General features: G+C 46.0%; 1 protein-coding gene across 1 annotated transcript in view; it reads right to left on the bottom strand.

The window, feature by feature from the left end:
* Nucleotides 1-12,559: 12,559 nt before the first annotated feature.
* Nucleotides 12,560-20,823, bottom strand: part of SUSD1 (sushi domain containing 1) — a 1,292,988-nt gene continuing 1,284,724 nt past the window's right edge. Inside the window, exon 23 of the mRNA XM_069630622.1 lies at nt 12,560-12,711. The gene's annotated coding sequence lies outside the window, so the exon portion shown is untranslated. The remainder of the gene's footprint in view (nt 12,712-20,823) is intronic.

Here is a 20,823-nt window from a genome sequence, read left to right on the forward strand (position 1 = left end):
AGTTGACGGCAGGCAGGTGTGTCTGTGAAGGATCCGGGAATGGGAGGACACGAGGGTGTTGTCCATATAGACAGTAAAATGGAGAGAAACCTGTGGATGTGTGGGGTGCATTATTATTGGCAAACTCGGCAACATGCAGAATCGAATGCCAGGTATTTTGGTGTTGTAAGGAAAGACAGCGGTGATACTGCTCCATGGATTGATTAACACGTTCTGTCTGTCCATCTGTTTCCGGATGGTATGAGGAAGAATATCAGGAATCAATGCCTAATAATCTTGTGAGTGACCTCCAGAACCGAGAAGTGAACTGTGTACCCCAATCCGATATTTTGTTTCTTTGGCTTACCCACAGTCATTATATGTGGCGAAAAAACAGATCTGCTAGAGTTGCTGCTGTAGGAATGCCAGTACAGGGGACAAAACGGGCCCTTTTTGTGAAAGAGTCAACTACAACCCATATAGTGTTGAATCCACCCACTTTAGGCATGTCTGTAATGAAATCCATGGTGATGGTGTGCCATGGTCGGATAGGTGGTGATAACGGTTTTAATAGGCCAGACGGGCGTGTCTTTGAGTTTTTGCATTTAGCGCACACTGAACATGAAGCCACATACGAGACCGTGTCTTTGTGCATTGATGGCCACCAGCACCAATGGCGGAGCAGGGCCACCGTGCGTATTTGCCCTGGTGTCCATTAATGGCGGTATCGTGGGACCACTCCAGAGCAATGTGAACGTGTATCAGGTGTGGGAAGGTATAGCCTATTCTGAATAAACGGTAAACCGTTGTGTATGGTGATATCCCATTCCTGAAGCTGTTCGCGATGTGTGGAGACCCATTGGCAGAGCATTGCTAAGAGATCAATAGAAGGTGTACACAAACATATTGGCCCTCATTACAACTGAGGTGCTAAGTGCACCAACTTTGCCACCATGGTGTAAACTACGTTTACACCATGGTGGATGGCGGATTTACCGCCCCATTACAAGGTGAGTGGGGCGGTAAATCCCCATTTCCCATTTTCCCTTCCCCATTCCCATTTTTGCCCCATAGGGCATAATGGGAGTGGGGAAGGCGCTAATTACGGCACCGTAAATTACGGTGCCGTAATTAGCACCAAGGTGCCTTAGCACCATGGAACTTAACGCCTGCAAAAAGCAGGCGTTAAGGTGGGAATCAGGCGTTAAGGGTTAACGGTGGCGTTAACCCTTAACGCCTGAGTTGTAATGAGGGCCATTATGTTTTTGTCTTCTAAGAGTGTTTATGGGAAGATAGTAAGTTCCTCTCCCCCAGGAATACGAGAAAGAGCATCTGCCTTACCATGGACATTACCTGGGCGATGTTTTATTATGAAGTCGTAAGCAGAAAAAAACAGATGCCACTGGACCTGCCGACTATTAGACCACCGTAATCTCCAGGATCTTGCCAGCCTTAAGTGCACTGTGTATACCACAAACTGGTGTTTCGCCCCGAGTAAATGGTGTCTCCAGATCTGAAAAGCGTCCTTTACTGCCATTAGTTCTTTTTCAGTGATAGTATAATGGCTCGCTGCTTGTGTAAACTTCCGAGAATGGAAGGCAACTGGATGTAACAAACCAGTGGCTGGGCAGGATTGGGACAAGACGGCTCCTAATGCGTATGAAGAGGCGTCCACTTCAAGCACATATTGCAAATCGGGGTATTATATGTTGCAGAATAGGAGCCGTTTTTAAATGCCATGTTTAGGGTTAGGAAAACCTGTTGATGTGAGGACCAGATGAACGGGACATTGGGACTCGTGAGTTTTGTTAAGGGAGCAGCAATGGCTGAAAACCCTGCGATGAAAAGCCTATAGAAGTTGGCGAACCCAAGGAATGACTAACTCTTTAATGGTTTTGGGGACTGGCCAATTTAGGACAGCACGGACCTTTGCACTATTCATAGTCAGTCCTCCGGGAGCGATATGGAAACCTAGAAAATCTACTTCTTGTGCATGGAACAGGCATTTTTCAAGTTTGGCATAGAGACTGTTGGAACAGAGTCTATGGAGGACTTCCTGCACATGTAATATGTGTTCTTGAAGTGACTGGGAGAAAATGAGTATATCATAGAGATATACTACCACATATGTATCCATTATATCATGGAAGACCTCATTCATAAACTTCTGAAAAATGGCAGGGGCATTACATAACCCGAATGGCATAACAGTATATTCGAATAAGCCATAACGGGTACAAAAGGCCGTTTTCCATTCATCACCCTTTCTGATACGTATCAGATTGTAGTCACCTCTGAGGTCTAACTTGGTGAATATTGTAGCATGGGTCAAGCGGTCTAACAATGGTGAAATGAGAGGAACCGGATACCGGATTTTAATAGTAATCTGGTTTAAGCTCCTATAGTCTATGCAAGGGCGTAGATCCCCTTCCCTCTTGGGCACAAAGAATATAGGACTGGCCGCGGGGGATTGAGATGTGGTGATATGCCCCAACTGTAGTGAATGTTGCAGGTACTCCTTCAAGACTACCTCTTCCGATGGGGACAGGGAGTATATGCGTCCACATGGGATAGGAGCACTTGGGACCAAGTCGATTGGGCAGTCATATGGACGATGTGGGGGCAAATGTTATGCTGATTTCTTATCAAACACTTCCAAAAAATCATGGTACTCGGTCAGCAGTTCGGTTGTTACAAGACCGATTATATGTCCCGTAGGTTCATTTTTCATGGTCGGTGGTCGTGTAGTGTTAAACGAGCTATTGCTCCCAGAGCTTGTGCAGGAGTTGTAGTGTCTGAGTTGCATATGCAATGTTCATGATAAAACGGTAAATCAAAAACAACGGATCCTAGAACCCAGTTTATGACAGGATTGTGGGTCCGTAACCATGGGATACCACGAATCAATCCATATTGTGGGGTGGTAATTAGAACAAAAGAGATGGTTTCTTGATGATTGTCCTGTAGTATCAGAGTTAAAGGAGCGGTCTGTTGCCTAACAGGACAAGAGACAAGAGGAGAACCATCTACTGCTTGTACGGGTTCGGGGTATCTTTTATTCTGTAGAGGTAGATTCAAGGAAATGGCCAATGATATATCATTATAGTTCCCTGTAGCCCCTGAGTCGATGACTAATTGAACAGAATGCCTGAGGTTTCCTGTGGGACACACATATGCTTGTAGGTTCAGGGGTCTAGAGGTCTCTGATACCGCTGGGGGAGTATGTGACTGTACTAAATGGCGCGTCCACCCCCTCTGTCCTAGGGACAAGCCTTCTGAAAACCTGAGGTCTTCAACTTGGGTCTTCTGGGACACTCCTTCACAAAATGTCCGAGGGTTCTGCAATAAAAACAAGCATTGACTTGTCTGCGGCGTTCTCGTTCTGCGGGAGATATGGGACTGCGAATACCCCCTACTTGCATGGGTTCACTGGTATCCGAAGAAGGAGTTGACGTAAAGAACAGTGGGGAGGTCTTTTTATTTTCTGTTTTACGTTCTGCGTGTCGGGCATCAACCTGGAGATCAAGGTCCACTAATTCGATATATTTAGTGGGTAATGCTGGTACAACGGTAAGGGCATCTTTCATTTAATCACTTAGCCCCCGGTAAAACACGACAGACTTCTTATCCTTAGGCCATGCAGTCTCTACAGACAACTGGTTAAAACGTGTGATGTACTCGATTAATGAGGATTTTCCTTGTGTTAATTCTAGTAGCTCCAGGTCTCGGGTTTGGGCCTTATGACGAGTATCAAATACCCGTTTCATTTCAGCTACTAGTTGGTCAAAATCATAGTCCTGTTCTCTATGATTTTCAAGAAGTGGGTTGGCACAGGTGGCGGCTATCCCGCTTAGGTGAGATAATGTAAAGGCAGCTTTAGTTGTGGAGTCGGGAAAGGCCTGTGGCCTGCATAAGAAATGTAACTTGCATTGGTTTAGGAAGGTGAGGAATTTTCGGGGTCACCCTGGAACTTCTCGGCAGCTGCCAGAGGAAACGGGGTTGGCACATATACTGGAGCGGGGTTTGCTACTGCGGCAGGAGGTTCTGGCTGGGCAGCAATGTCCCCGAATTCCTCATCAGATGGGAGAGCATGCCTCTCGCTCTGGATAGCGCCTAAACGCTGGTGTATAGCCGCAGTAGCAGCGGTCATATCTGCCAGAAGGACCGTGTTAGCCTGTACCAAGGCAGCCACCGGATCCCCTGCAGAGGTATCCATAACTATGTGGAAGATGCTTCTCACTCTGTCAGGATCTGAGCTCCACGAAGTTAGGTATACCTCCGTTCCCAAGTACCAGTCAGAGAGGTAGATAACAACCCGCTGACTGATTATTGAGACCACAGGTGGTGGGGACAGAAACACTGATCGCAGGTGGCTGCAAAAAAGGGATAGGGTTAGACAAGACAATACCGCCAGTACAACAAATGTAACACTATAAGGACTGTTGCTTCCTACCTGATGGAAGACCGATGTGGGCTCAAATACCTAGATGTCCCTCCCTGGGAGGTGGAAAGATCAACCAGGGCCCACCTGAGGTTTCTTAATTCTGGAGTACAGAGTAGTGGTGGCAGATGCTGTGGTTCATGAAAGGCCAATATCCAAAAAAGTGTCCAAGTTCACCAGATCCAAGGGTTTAGCAGAAACAGTCCAATAACCAAGTCCATAGTTCCAAAAACCGTGGATAACACAATACCAGGATTCCAAATGGAGAAGGGTAATCCAAATCAGTCCAAAAATCCAAAACAGGGTCCAAAACACAAGGTAGCCAGATCATAGCTCAGGAGCAGTAGTTGGCAACACGCCGCGAGAACTGCTGAGAAGCGTATGCCTTAAAGTGGGTGTTGCTTATATTTCGTGTTTCCTGGTCATGTGATTGTGTGGAAACTGCCCCTGATTGGCCCTGACACACATCACGTGACTCGCGGATAAGCGTAGTTTGTAGTACTACGCGTGTGGTCAGGTGAGCGGCCAGGACGTTGGAATGTCCACCGGGACCACAAGCGCCATGGCAACCTCCATCCATAACGTTGCCCTAAGTGCCGTGATGTCAGCACTGCTGTGCGGCGTTGAGCCGCAGATGTCACCAATGACCCTGGGCCCTCATGGTCCGACGCCGCGGACCCTGAAGGCATCCCGCACCTCTGCTGACGCTGAGCCGGGCCACCCATGTGACATCGTCTCAAGGTGGGTGGAAGTAAGTGTTGTTGCTGCTGTTGATGTTGCATGACAAAACTCCAGTCCCGACTGTGTTACCCCACCATCCAATTAGCCCCTGCCTCCTGGCACACCAGACTGCATCTGCCGGGTTCCCTCCCTTACTAGTCTGAGTATGCCCCCTGCTCAATCAAACCGGGGCTCCCTCCACTGCCCACTCTCCACTCCTTTAGCCACTCTCCCATCTTGCAGAGCATCACTGCCTCGGCCCTTTGTGGAACAACTCAGCGCATCCAAGCAGGCCTGGGGATCTCCATACGTGGGGAACAGGAATCCTTCATTGGCGCTTCCCTCCATAAATTCCATGGGGTAGGGTGGACACATACCCCCAGCCGCTGCAAGGGGGCTACACACCACAATTACAGGCTAGTGTCCTCTCCACTCTAGCAGTGCCTGAATATGTGAACTACCCCTTCACTAAAAGGAGGGCCCACATTGGTGCAGCCACTCTCACCTCTCCATGTCATGCGCCAATTGCTAGTTCACTTTACCGCATTGAATAGATACCATACAAAATATCACTAACCTGGTTCCCATGCAACAGTGTGAAGTAATTAAAGTCCCCAGGGTCACCCTACCCCACCTGGCCCAGTAAATGAGACAGGGAAACCCTCTAGGGGGAAGAAACCCTGGATGTCTTTCTCAGGAAGCTGATCTTAGGTTACTGGTCTTGAATCACGTATTGTCCTGGTGGGATGATCTTGAAGCTGATTGTAGGCCAGATGACTGGATTAGACTAAGAGAATAGAGAAGAGATACTTGCCAGAATGTGACTAAGGAGAGTTTTACCTATAGGACTGAGGTTGTGGGTTTTAAAGGTAGATTGTCAGAAGTCTTGAAGGGAGCGCACCAGAGAGATAGCTAGAGTACAGAGAAAAAGACACGAAAGAAAGTTGAGTGGTAACGAGTGATTGCAAGTTAACGCTTGCTGAGGAAACATCTAGTGATGCAGTAGAGTCACTTATATATAATAAGGGCTGATCTATGTACCTATAATGTTGAAACGTGATTTCTTCGGTCTTCCCTGAAATGTTGGACGATAAGCAATCATGCGGAATCCCTGAAACAACAGAGGAGCAGCATCATAAGCTAAACCAGAGTCAGGAGCGTTCGGGTTGCTACGGGATACCAAAATGCTAACACACCCAGAAGAAGGTAGAACTCCTGTACTCCGAGACCCCCGGCCGGCCCATATAGCCGAGGGTTGCTCAGAAGTACTTTAAGACGAGATAGCTGCACCCTTGAGATGGATGGGGGAGCATATTCTTTACTCCAACACCAATCAATAAGGACAACTCAATGGTTTGGCAAAGGGAGTCTGTTTAATGACAAGTACAGAAAACAGGGAATTATGGATATCAGCAGTGATGCGATCGTCCTTCTCGCTTCAACTCCAACGAACTTCATACAAGTTGTAATATTTATACTCAAAAATCGTCATCATTGACGTGTAACACTCAAAAGTTAACATGCAATTCTATTGATTAGGAAAAGGTAACTTTAGTATAGGTACTAAATCTGTATATGGTAACGGAGTGAGGGGATTGGGTAAACACCGTCAGGTGGGCATCTAAGCCCTTCCTGTTAGGCGATCCTCTGCACACCAGTCCGCTACACACCAGAACACTGCTCACATTTCCCCAACATCTCCTTCCACGGTTCGAGGCTCACGTGATTCGGTGAACCCAAAGGACCGAAAACTCCGTACCAGCTATGGTGTACGGGCTCGATTGCAACCCTTTCTGCATTGGCAATTGCCTTGGAGAACGTATAGCAGAAGAGGCGGTGTTACGTCTTCACGTCGGTCACGTGATCCAGAGTGGCGTTCCTCACATGACCTTGGTGGACGTCACATGACCCAGAGAGGCACAGTATAAAGGTCTGAGAGACAGAACACTCATTGCTTCTCAGCTGTCTTCAGACCCTGTTTGGCGTTACGTCTTGCTCCTCTGTTAACTTTGACCACGGAACTCTACCTCGGACTCCTTCGGATATCCCTTTGTACCTTTGCTTGGAACTGTTTACCTGTTGCCGGATTTTTGGACTTTACTCTGACTTCTTTGGATCATCCCTTGGTACCTCGCTGAACTCCTACGCCTTTTTCCCTTCTTGGGATTCAAGTCACGCCTTCACTCCTACATGTGGCCGATCCTACTTCCACGCTAACCTACGGTTCTACTATTCCAGGGACCGCCGCATCATCTGAGTCTCGAACCTCTCTACTAGGTTCCCTGGGTTTTCCTAACACCAGATAGGTAAGGCCTTTTAGATCCTTTGGTTTACTTGATATGTATTGTGATTGCCTGGTACTTAACCTCGTTCCTTTTTGACAGCAGCATCGGTGTTCCAGAGGTTCCGTGGATCTGGGAAGTCATCTTCCACCTGTGGCCTCAAAGGTCGCACAGCGGGTTTCTTTTTAGTTCCCCTGTGCGTCACTTGGGGACGGAGGTCTCATCGGTCTACACGACACTCAAGTCAGAACACTTCCTTCAAAATGACCACTGTAGACGTCACTAAAAGTATGACGTCCCATTGGCTCTACTAACTATAGGACCCTAGATTACTTGGTCCATTGTGAATGGGTTGGCACCAACCCCATGCATACGTTTCCACTTCCACATGCAGAATGGTCAGCCAGGTGCGTGGTGCCCCTTAGTTACCCGGCCTTCCTCCGATTATGGTTACAATCAATCATCACTTTAGTAGCCATGTGTGAATTAGTTCACTGTGGTTGGCCTCAAGACTGCATCTTCTGTCTGGAAAATTTCTAATATCTCCACCTGGTCAGATGCCAAGCGTAGGTGTGAACCCTCGCTTCTTCTTGCTCGGCTGGTCACGTGCTTCATACACTGTGAATTTGTCTCTTTTCTCTCAATGTGTGTATTTGATTCTCATTTAGCCCACCACCTGCCTACGTCTTCTTATCTCGATCTTTCAGAGGCAGGATATTCTGTTCTTAGTTTCAATTAAATGTAGCTACTGTTCGCTTCTTCTATTGGTATGACCTTGGCTTTCCTTTCAGCCGTCTCTTCTCGTTTTGCTAAATATGAATTGTTCTAATTTGGCCTTTAGTAACCTGGGTTGATTCTGCTTCTTGTGCAAAGTAGAAATACACTTATAATACTGTGCTTCGTTTTGAGGTGGATTATGTATAATGGCACTTGCTGCACTATTCTCCTACTAAGCATAGCAAGCCACGCTGTTTTCTTAGCTTTCTTGCGGTTCCAAGCATATTTACAGGTGTAAACTGGTTGAATGTCTTCATCTTGCTTACAGCTTTAAACTTCTTTGCATTTCAACATCGTCCTTTCACTTTAGGTTCACGATATCCTTATTCATGCCGTTTCGTCTTTTTGCATCATTCTCTGGTTGTCATTTCTTCTATCTGCAAGTCAGTCCGGGTCCTTGTGATGTCACCATTCATCTTCCATTAAGACCTTTCTGGTTTCTTCCGGGACTGTACTTAGGCAATCTTCATTTCGTTTCATTTGTTGGTAGGGTTTTCTTAATGGATACCTTACTGTCCATGGTTTTCTTGGTATTAGTACTTCAATAGCTGCTGTTCCCTACTGCGGCTCTCTGCTGGTTTATTTGCTCATCATACGTCACATATCTCAGTGTGAACATTCCTGAAACTTCAAAATGGACGATTGGAGTGCAGGCTTTATTTGGGACCTCCTCTACACTCCCCCCTCTGTGCGATTCATCGACCACTTTCACTTCCGTCTTTGAATTCATCTCACTGAGTACTTCTGCATTCATCTTCACTCCAAAGCCTGGGTTCATTCCTTCTTCAGCTTCTGGATCTATACATGATGGTTTGAAGAAATGTCTCTTTGGAGTCCATATCTTTGTTACTCCTTTCAGGCTTCCTGCGGTCCTTACATGTTCGTCTTTATTCCATGTCATTAGTTGACATTGTCCATTTGGGCTGCAATAAACCCATCTTCCCACATAGTTTCGATGTTTCCTGGGGTAGAGAAACGTTGTTCCCTCTGGTGCGTGAATGCTGGCCTTCACAAAGTCTCTTAATTTCTTCATCAGTCGGGTCTTTAGGCTTTCCATCCTGGCTTGACATCAATCATGATCTTCATCCCTATGGCTTTTTTCGCAGTCTTCTGGCATTGAGAGATTATTATCTTGATAACACAAAAGCCTAGTAATATCATCACTAGCAGGGCTCCCAGGAACTTGAATGCATCTGCCATCCATTGTGGGACCCAGGAGAATAGTGATCCAAACCAACTGTCATCATCAACTTCGTCTGTTTCATCAATTATCTGGTTCTGTAGTTTTGTCAGCATACCTATGGCTTCTGTTAGGCTTCAATTTTCCTCATCGTGAGATGGTATAAATGTGCAACATGATTCTCCGATTTTTGCACAAACTCCTTCGTCCATAGCTGTGATCATGTCAAGCACATATCTGTTCTGGTGAGTCATCAGTCGGATGGCTCTTAACTCTTCCTTAATCACATTGAATCCATTTATTGTTGTGTTGATGGTCTGTAGTAACTCCCATCTCGTTATCTGCAACCATTTAGTATTTGCTCCAACTTGGAATCTTGGCATGAAAATAGTTGTGAACACTGATGAGGTGAGGCTGAACAGCCTATGCTCATATGGGATTGCATGAAAGGCTTCTTCTGATTTGGCAAAGAAGTAATTCTCTCTCTTCATCCGAATTAGCAGTTCCACAGATCTCCTTTTCCTCAGGTGAGCACCTGCTTTCAGGAAACTGTCAATGTTCAGGTCACTTTTCGGGATCACCAATGCTGGAATGTGGACGTTCACTATTGTGCATATACCTCCCCAGTTTTTCCGCACTTATGTATGCTTTGGACAACATGCCAAAAACTCGTCCACAGTGCTGGTTCTCTCCCATTTTTCATGTGCCATTATTCCTGAAGCAGAACTTTGGGCTCTCCAGTGGCACTATCTGCAAGGGTCCTCCTCTGTCTTCGACCCATGTCAGTAGTTTTGCAAGCTTTGGCCACAATGGCTTGCATCCATTCTGTACGATGTCGATGGTGCCTTGGTAACGACCAGTGACATCCAGGCTCTACATATTACTACGCCTTTCCCCAACCGTCTGGTGAAAGCACGGTTCCCCAAATCTGCATTTGGCCTCTGTTCTTCACACACTAAGATGAGTATCCAATTTCAATATTTACAAATTATTGTCCCATTCCAAAATGGCTCTCTTTACTTGAAGTTAGTCCCAAAAAGCAATGTGCTCCATCATTACCAGATAGGCCTGGTAAGAGATCCCTTTTTCATCATTGATTCAAGGTGCAACAAGTTGTGACGCGATGGTATACAAGAGACAGAGACTGGTCGCCTTTCTTGTGTTTACTGATTTCATATTCAACTCTGTACTGATTGGATTCAAAGAGAAGGGACCTAGAATTCAGATTCTCCTGGTGGCGGTGGCCATGACAGGTTGACATGTTTGAGAATTTGACCCTGTGAAGAGGGGATGACAATCTCTTACCCCCTATGGGTGCCTTGAATGATTACTGGTACTGTTCTCGGTCATCCAATACCTTCCAGTGCTGTTGCTGGCCAGGGTTCTCTCTTTTCTATTTCAGAACCTCAACTCCCATAATACACCTGGGAGCAACTAAGAAACCCGGATCAAAGCCAAGGAAAGGGGAGCCTAGAAATGCTGCAACTAAAATGAACTTTGAATCATGAGAACCAGGCAGTTTCAGTGGACAACCAAGCAAACAACTGACTGCAGGGAAATTAAAACGGTCATTCAGACCCACAGCATGCCATAGAAACAGAAGAGAGGCCCTCAGCGACTGTTGCAAAAACTCTACTGTAAAGGGTGAGGGCCTTTGGTTTTTTTAAAGCTTTTCACCTATGTTACACAGGATGGCCATTAGAGTCAAGTGAGAGCTTGAGCCAATGGAGGATTGAGGGGAATAGGGGGTAGAAGTAGGAAACGCATGGGTGTGGTCAGGCGGTGTGCAGGTAAACCGAGTGACCAGGAAGAGGACAGGCAGAGTTGCAGAGTGCTGTAGAGTTGGGGGCAGAGTTAGAGCAGCGTGCGGGTGAGGTATGAGAGAGTGGTAGCACTTGTGTGTAGTGTAGTGTGGTGTGAGGAGGGCTTGTGTGCAAAATGTGAGTGTGAATAGAGTGCAGCCAGAGAGAGAGGGGGAAAGCAAAGTTGTTAGGTGTAATTAGAAAGAGTGAAAGTAAGAGAGCGTATGGTAGGAGGTTGTGAAGAGAGTGCAAGGCGGTAGTGGGATTAGTGGTGAGGATGACTTGAAGCAGGAGGGGGAGGTAGTTAGAAGAGGTAGGCTGAGAGAGTGTGGTAAAATAAAAGCACAAAGGTGTAGAGTCCAGGGAGAGGAGAGTGAGGCATAGAGCGCAGAGTAGAGAGGGAGCAGAGAGTAGAGTGGAAAGGGGAGAGAATGAAAAAGGAAGAGAGGAAGAAGCCTGGAGCGTGTGAGAGAATGCAAAGAAGGGAGAGGGGTGAGTGGGCTTAGCAGAGAAGGGTGAGCAGAGCACAACATCCCTGGAGGGTGTGCAGGGCATAATATCGCTAAAAGGGTGAGTAGGTTAATACATGCCTGGCAGGGTGTGCAGGGCACCATATCCATGAGTAGGGCAAGTGAGGAGGGGTAAGAGTAGCAGAGTGAAGAAGGGAGTGTGTCGCAAGAGTAGAGTAGAAGGGGGATAGAGGGGTATAAGATCAGGGGAAGGAGAGAAAGGGAACAGGTGAGAGAACAAATGGACCACCATGTCTGACACTGGCTTGATCAAAACACCAGTTCTTTTGAGGATCTTGACATGTCTCAGGTAAGGGCAGCCCTAGAAAATTCCCCATAGGAGGCCAGACAGATGAGGCATTTGCCTTTAGGCCTTCCTGACAGTTGGCACTAGATAGTAGGTGTTACTGATGGCCAGCTGGGGAACTCTGGGGTTTAGGGATGTGATGCCAGGTTAGGGTTATGGGAAGCCCATCTGAGACGGGAGAGGGGAGCCCATTAGTATACCTTGCCTGCAGCCTGATCAGAGAAAAAGAAAAGAACCATGATTTTTAACATCTTGAAAATAAAAACCCTTCAACCACCTTTGAATGTGACCATCTGTGACCGTACCCTTCCATGACTCAGTCACTCACCCCCTCATGTGCAAGTGCCTCCTTCTGTGGCTCAGTATTAGGACTGAGCTGAGTAGGGGCCCGAAATATCGGCAAGCTCAAGATGGGCCGGACACAACCTAAATTGGCTACCCCTTATTCTCTAACACAGACCCATTCCTGCCCCTTCCCACCCACCCCAAACTCATTCTTGCTCAGACCAGCTTCAATGCAAGGCAAGACGGCAGTGAAGTTCAAATGACAACGCCAAACATGTTTTGTTCAATGTTCACTTTATTTATAATGGGAAAAGAAGTAGGAATAAAAACTGTACAAAACTGCCATCCAGTGTGAAAAGTGTGCCGTGACTTTGTTTTGGTGGGATTCCAACACAAGTGTGTCCATTTGCTGTCCGCTTTGTGTACTACCTGCAAAGATGAAAGAAAACACAGTAAGAATGTGTGGCGGGAAACATTAGTATCAGATACACTTGGCTCTTAAAGTATAGACTCTACTGCCAAAGACGATTTTACGGATCCCTTTTCCACAATGGCAATTACAACAGATGGTAACGATGTTTATATGGTCCTTGCTTGGATGTGCAGAGTCAGGTTAAAATATGCCGTGCCAGGGATGGGAGAGAGGTTGAGTGGAAAGAATCAGAACGCTAGATGCAAATGGGTCCAGTGTCGATATGCAGTGCTGGTGCAAAAGCCATGGACTGTGGGAGTTGTAATACATTGTCTACGTGATTGTCTCAGCTGTTTTGATTCTTCAACTGCTCTGAATCAATGGAGTCCAATGAACTGTATCTATTGAGTGTATGTTCATTGCTCAAAATCCAAGTATTGTAGATTTAAATGTGTCAGCTGAATTGCTCGCACTCTTGTCTGTTCTTAAAGTTGAGTTCCTTGTTACGAGATTGATTTGATATAGAGTCATCTGTCCCATGGATAGTTTTGTCATATTTATTTAATGGTAACATATTTGTAAAATCACAGTTCTTCTTCTCTTTTATTTTCCTTTCTTGCACATTGTCAATTCATGCATGTGACAAGTTTGTGTCCAATATGTGTTCAATGCTGGTGGAGTAATGAGCATTCCTTGGACAACAACTTGATCAAATTTACAATTGTGAGCGTAATACATGTAGAAGCACACACAAGAGGAGGAACAAGACAATTGACACTGCTTCAATAGTCTTTATATTTAACTTCTCATACATCTATGTTTATGTTCTATGGCTCTTACCATACGGTTGATAGACATGGCGTTAATTAAGTCACTCAATTCTAGAATCTTTCCTAACACACCAATAGTCTATTTACCTACAGAACCCGCAATTAGAGCTCCACTGTCAATCGTTACGCACAGCAGAACCTCACAGGGGAACTTGCTGTCCTAGCCCTTCACAAGAAGTCACTAAAATGACTTAATCAAGTATCTGTTATTTACCTTAATCGCTATCCTTTGATCTACCCAGAAACCGAAGCCTTTCAAAATGCTGGCTTGAATTGATAAGCATCCATAGTCAGGAACACCCCTTTTTCTTTGTTATCAATGCGAACGCCTGTTGCCTGCAGAGTTAACATGGGTCTTCTTAAACCGTGCTTCAGAATCTTGATCACATTGCCCACAAACATGTGACATTGCCCAGCAACTTGGGAAAACATTAAAATGGCACAGAGGATTAGATTACCTAGAACTAGAGGGAAATGAAAAATGTAACTTAAGCACGTGTAGTCAGACTACCCCCTTTTCTAATTTGCAATCATAGAGCTACTGTTCACTGCCAACCCTTAGCACCAGTCTCCTAAAATACAAGGCTTTCAACATAAGCAAACCCATGCTGATCTATCAGATAAGTCCACTCCAACATGGGGCCCAGCTTCACAACCCTAATTACATTAGTACACAAGCATTTGACATGACCCAACTACATGGGGAAAGTTTAAAACAGTGAATTTAAGACTCCACATCAGCTGCCTGAAAACACTCATTTAATCTTCGTAAGAAGACAAGACTGTTTACAGGTATGAACAGCTCCAATTTTAAAATTAAGCACATAATGCTTCTTCTGAGGACAGGTCTTTTAAACACAGACCAAAGATAACAAATCAATTAGCAGCTTACAGTACGTTCCCCTTCTCCAGATTAGATGGCCTTAATGGGCACCCTAAGGAACTGGCTCCATTCTGCCTCAAGCACCAACTTTAACAACTACGAGTAGTGCTGTTTTCAGGTAAGGACAGCTGTATTTACCTCTGATTTGTAATCATCCTCCTTTACTCCGTAGGTAATCATTTGTTGTTTTTAACACAGGTATTCACCTAATGCATATATGATGTAACTTTAACCCCTTAAGTGCCAAGGGCGAGCTATCTGGTCCTTGACATTACCTCCGTGTTGCCAAGGATGAGATAGCTTGTCCTTTTTGGTACCTTGTTTTGAGTGATCCCTGCAAAGCACCCCAAAGCAAAGCACCCCAAACAGTTGGGGAATTTTCTAATGGGAAGGGGTGGTGGCCCCCTCCTGTCCACCCACAATGGAGTGGGGGCCATGTCATGCATCACTCCCTGGGGGCAGATATCTGCTCCTAAGAAAGGACACCTGACGCCAGGGAGGAGTGCATGACAGCCCCCCCTTATCTGCCCCCAGGGAGGGCTACAAGAGATGCGCCGGCCCCTTCACATTACAAAATTCCCCGGCGGTTTAGGGGGCCCCCCTAAAGTGAAGCCTGCCATTTTCAATTTTTTTCTTTGTTTACCCAACTCCCCTTGGTGCAGATGGGCACAATAGTGTGCCATTCTGCCCCAAGGGCGACTAAACCTTACTGCCCCACACACTGGGGGGCCTGCCCCATGCTTTTTGGTGGCCCTCTTCCCCCCATCCCAAATGGTGGGGGGGCACCTCATGCAGCTGTTCGTAGGAGCCCCAGGGAGGCCACTGGGCAATCTGGAGAGCTTTAAAAACTTTGCTGTTCAACTAACATCATCACCTCAAGGATTGTCAATCAAAGCACACTGTATGTTTTATCATGCCTGTACTACCTTGTAAGTAGCTGGTCAAGTTTATATCACCTGGATGCCTGTGTGCTTTGTGCGCTCTACAAATGTAAATATAAATATATATGCAGCAACTCTATAGCTATTAAACCATGAGTGAGGATTTTTTTCATACTAGCTTATTTGTCTAGAATAACCTGTCATTTCTTAATGTTGTTTGTAGTACCTGCTAGAAGGGTGTTGCAGTAGTCGAGCCGAGGGCCTACGGTTGCTTGTGCTATGGTAAGACAGCTCTCAGAGGATAGGAAGAGTCTGGATGCGTTGATTAATTTGGCAGTGTAGGAGGCGGAGGAGGCATTGGCACTGACATGTCTTGAGCGTGAGAGAGTAGTGTCCAGGTATACTCCAAATGTATTCACAAATGGGGAGACCCCGATCGGGGTGCCGTCAATGTTAAAGGTGGAGTACTGGCAGTGAAGCTTTTTGATTACTGTTGGGGGCCAACAAGGAGGATCTCAGTCTTCTCATCATTCAGACATAGACAGTGAGTGGCCATCCATGACTGTATGGTAGAATAGCTAGAATAGAGGGATGCAGCGTCTGTATAGTAGTTGCCAGTGAGTGGGAGCAGGATCTGTGTGTCGTCTGGATAGTTTGTGTAGGTAACACCAATAGAGTCTAGAAGGGCAAATAGTGGAATCGTGAATATGTTGTATAAGGTTGGCGATACACAGGATCCTCGTGGCACTCCGCAGGTAATGGGTGCTGGGGGGCACTGGAATTCTCAGAGAAGAGTCGAATGGATCTGTTGTCTAGGAATGAGGCGATGCAGGCTGTAGCCTCGGGCAAGAATTTAGCTGAGGAGGAAAGGTGCTGGCCTAGAATTTCATGGTCTACTAGGTCAAATGCAGTGCATAGGTCAAGGTGTAGCAGCATGGCAGGTTTACCTTCATCTCTGATTTCATCAATCCGGATCTTCAGATCCAGAAGTGCAGACTCTTCCATGACCAGGGCGGCACCCTGACTGGCGTAAGCCTAGTATGCGGTTAGCTTCTATATATTTTTGGATTTGCAGATAGGCTGCTCTGTCCAGAATTTTCAGCAAGAAGGGGACTATAGTGATGGGGCGGTAGTTGGTGGGGATGGCAGGGTCCAGAGTGGGTTTTTTGATAAGAGGGAGCATGCTTCCTTGAGGTTAGTATGGACGGTGCCTGTGGTGAAGGATGCGTTGATAAAAGAGGTGATGAGGGGTACTAGTATGTCAGCACAGTCTTTGATAAGGCTCGCCAGACAGGTATCCCCTTTACATTGGGAGGGTTTAAGGCATTTTAGGATAGTGGTAACTTTGTCTTCCAAGGTGTCGGTGAAGTAGAACATAGGGAGGTCATTTGGACTGAAGCTGGGAGGGAGGGTTGGTAGTGGTGCTAGCAGGCGTTTGATCAGGGATAGCATGGAGTCTATTTTATTGTGCAGTGTGTCGATTTTGTTGAGCATGGCGTTTTGGATGTTCAAGCACCAGGTCTCCTGTTTCCAGTTCCCTGTGAATGTTGAAGATCTCCCAGGTGTTAGATTTGGCCTTGTCAATGTGGTCATTATAACATGTGCTTTTCAGAGAGATGATGGTGTTTTGCTGCTGCGGTGAACACTAGTTTCTTGGAAGTGGAAGGCTCTTTCTTCCAACTTGATTCAGCTAGGCGTTTGTTGGCTCAGAGTGTTTGGAGTTCAAGGGTAAACCAAAAGTTTCTGTGAGCGGATGGCTTGTGTTTGCGAGGTGCTATGGTGTCAACTGCTGCTGTTAGGTTTGAGGTATACAGGGCAGAAAGTAATTTAGGTCTTTGGTGAAAGGGGGTGGGGTAGGAGTGTGGTGATTATGGGAGCAAGGTGTTCCTTAGTGAGGTTTCTGGTGCTACGGGCGAGCATGGAAGGTAGTGGGACAGCAGCTGGTGTAGTTTGTCTCCTGGGGGAAGGGAGAACTGCACAATGTTGTGATCTGACCACGGGCAGGGGCTGTTGGAGTGCATGGATACTTGACAGTTAAGGTCCGTAATCCAATCTAAAGTGAACCCTTTGTTACGAGTGGGGTCACTGATGCGTTGGTGGAAGCCAAGTGTGCTCCATGAGTTAGAAAGGGAGTTAGCTGTGAACTCTTCAAGGTCGTTGTAACCCAGGTTGAAGTCTCATAGGAGAAGCAATTTGGAAGAGGGCTTAATGTAGGTCCCTAAAGTGTGAAGGAGGTTCTCCTCGAATGATAGGGCTGGGCCAGGAGGGCAGTAAATAGTGTGGAGAATGATGGTGTCAGAGAGGGTCAATTTGACAGACAGGATGTTGCAATTATCTTGCGGGGTAGAGCTCTGTTTTCTGATGGGTAGTGTGTCTTTAACTAGGAGTGCAAATAGAGTAAAATCGCCAAATGGGGCGGCAGACACTGAATAATAAAATGACATACACCCTAGGGAAACAATGAACCCCTAGATGCATAGGTCATTAATAATTGACTCAAAAAAATTATTCTGCAATGTTTTGCAATCGGGGAGTTACATACCAATGATATATAGCTCTACATTGGTCTTGTTTTCCCATTACAGATTCAATCCCTTTACTGGGCTGCACAAATGAAAACGTTGCAACCCTACATACCAAGCCTCCCAAGAAATCAGAAAAGGACTCAGAGTAGGCATATGCATGCATTTTTATATATAAATATGTTGGTCTACGTATATCCCAGGATAAACAATGCCACTTTGGTTTTTGTTTGTCCCTATGTAGAAGAAGCTGTTGCTCTTGCGAGAAGAAATCGGGCAAAACCAAGTACGCTGACTGGAAATGACCACCCAAAAAATCCCTATGTTGACTGCCTTAACAAAAGGCAGTACACCTTTCTTTAATTGCCACGATGGTAGCCCACACCATTAACAAAAAATATATATGAGAGATCACTAACAAAAAACCGTGTTAAAGGGGTGTCATGGTTAAGTTGCACTAGCAAAAACCTATGAAATACAATGGAAAAACCTTGTTAAAGGGACGTTATGGTTACAGCTAAAACCGAAAAAACCTTGAAATTCGCCAGTTATGGTAAGCTGAGCAACCATAACTCGTGCCACCAGTGTGCACTGCAAGGACTAACACCCATGACATCAAAGATGCCATCACAATGGCCCTTCCTGTGACCCACACCCACAGGTGTGATAGTCCTCCAGAGTATGTGTACGTGTGTTTCCCCAAGGACGGCGAGGGCCATGCCCCAATAAAGCAGAAACATTCCTTCTTCCCTTTGTACTGTCCTCTTTCTAGCACGCTGTCATCGCGTACTGTTAAAAAGTTGCACATGCATCCACTAATGACATTGAAGAGTTCCCCATGTAACATTATCAGTACTGTATAAAAGTCCTCTGCGTACACATCATGCCCAGAAACGTTATTGCGCAATCCCTCTGCCTCCACAGTCCCATTTCCATTAACGCCATCCTGAATGTTCCCGGATGTGGATTTCGTGCTGCGTGCGGGCATGGGGGAATAAATTGCAACCAGGGTAGGGGGATTTTGTTGTAAGGGGCAGCTCTGAAACGAACTTTTCTTTTTGTAGATGCTTCTAGAGAAAAACCTTTTTTTTGGTTTTTATTTGATTTTGTGTTTTTTTTGTGCTCACATCAGTAAACTCTTCAGCGCATCCTGTAGACGAGCAAAGAAAACTGCATTACGAATGGAGGACAACAAAATGCCATTTACTTGGAACAACTCTGCATTTCCACAACTGATGGGGTCATTCTTGCAGAAGAAAATCCCATTAACGTCAAAAAAGTATACAGGCTTCTGTTGATGAGACCCCTTCCGACCTCTAGCTGGCGACAGCAATCATTGGAATACGTGCATAGTAATCTTAGTGTTACACATGAGAAAAGCACCTTGGCAGCAATATCAAGTTGGGTAGGGGATTGGGTCTTCCACTGTAGATGTATAAAGGTTTTTTTTTTTACCTTCGTGCAAGCAACTTTTTTCTTTTTATATGTGTTTCTGTTCGCCTCTCCTCATATTTTTACCACATTCTGGTCAATGCTTCTTGCACAGTGTAAAAGAAAATGGCATTGCCAATGGCGCTCAAATAAATGCCATTTCTATGGAACCACTGCATATTTTATGAGCTCATGATCTCATAGTGGGTGGAGAACATGCCAGCAGTCTGCATACAGTCAAACATGCTTCTGTTTATAACACACCTTCCGACCTTTGGCTGGGGACAAATTACACCGGCATGGGCCCATACGCCTCTTGGTGTTATGCATGAGGAAACGACCTTGGCAGTAGGAAAAATCTGCATCACTGCATTCAGCAACCTCTTCAGGTGACGGATTAAACATCCACACAACATGTAACCCAAATGTAGACTTCCATAGTGCACTACGACAAACTGTACGTTCGTGACACATATCTGCAAAGGCGAACCATCCTGCCAAAACTGCAGTCACCCTGCCAGCCCCACAAAGCGTCCACTCTTTCCAACCCGAAATTACCAGCAACGCCTCTTTGCACACAACACCTGTGCAGATGGCGCACAAAGGTATCACTGACGATAAGCTCTGTCCATCTCTCGATCTCGACCAACCTCACGACACAGTATTGGGAAGAAATGGTACCACCCCTTACAGTCAACCACACCCTAAACACCTAATTTCCTATTTGCCACAATTCCATTTCCATGGCCACCATGCTCATAATGGCCGGATGTGGCACGTGCGCTTTCTCATCTACAGTGAGGGCCATGGCCCAGTAAAGCAGACACAATACTTCTTGCCTTTGCACTGGCATTTTTGCGGCACTCCCTCATTGGGTGTTGTCAAATTTTCAAACACTCATGCAGCAATCACATACAAAACCTCTGCATTGCACACTATAATTTCTGTATAATCTACTGTAAAACACTCTTGGTGCACGTTTCATTTGATTCCAAAGCCCCTCCACCAGAAACATCTGCTAAAGAATGCACGATTGCAGCATCCACAAAGATCCTGAGGCACACCCAGCACACCTCTGGCCATGCACACAACAGTGCAGCCCTTGCCCACACCCACCACAACGCTATGGATGCATGCATGCAACCATGTGGGCAGCTAACATTATGTACAACCGTAACATGCGTAGCGGCACTTCTACCCAACTCCCCACACCATAAAACACCCATTCATGAAAACGTGTCACAATTAGCAGAATCCACAAACATACCACCGCCTGCGCCACCCCTACCCACTGCCATGCACAAAGTATTGTGTCACTGGCAACCTAAGCACAACATTGGGCCTACTTCAATAAATCTGCACACAGCAGAGTAACCAAGCACATGTACGCTGCACTTCAACCATATCCTCTTCCATACTCACATTATATGAACACTGCACCCTGTGGCCTCACTGCACAACGTCTCACTGCAAGAATCTCCTGCCATACATCAAATACTGTAGGATGTTGCAACTATCACCACAACCATGGAACGCACAATACACGCTTTTCAACACACTTGTGCTGCTGTAGCACGTCTAC

Source organism: Ambystoma mexicanum, chromosome 6q, assembly GCF_040938575.1.
Source record: "Ambystoma mexicanum isolate Mex_15411 chromosome 6q, UKY_AmexF1_1, whole genome shotgun sequence".
Classification (NCBI taxonomy): Eukaryota; Metazoa; Chordata; class Amphibia; order Caudata; family Ambystomatidae; genus Ambystoma; species Ambystoma mexicanum.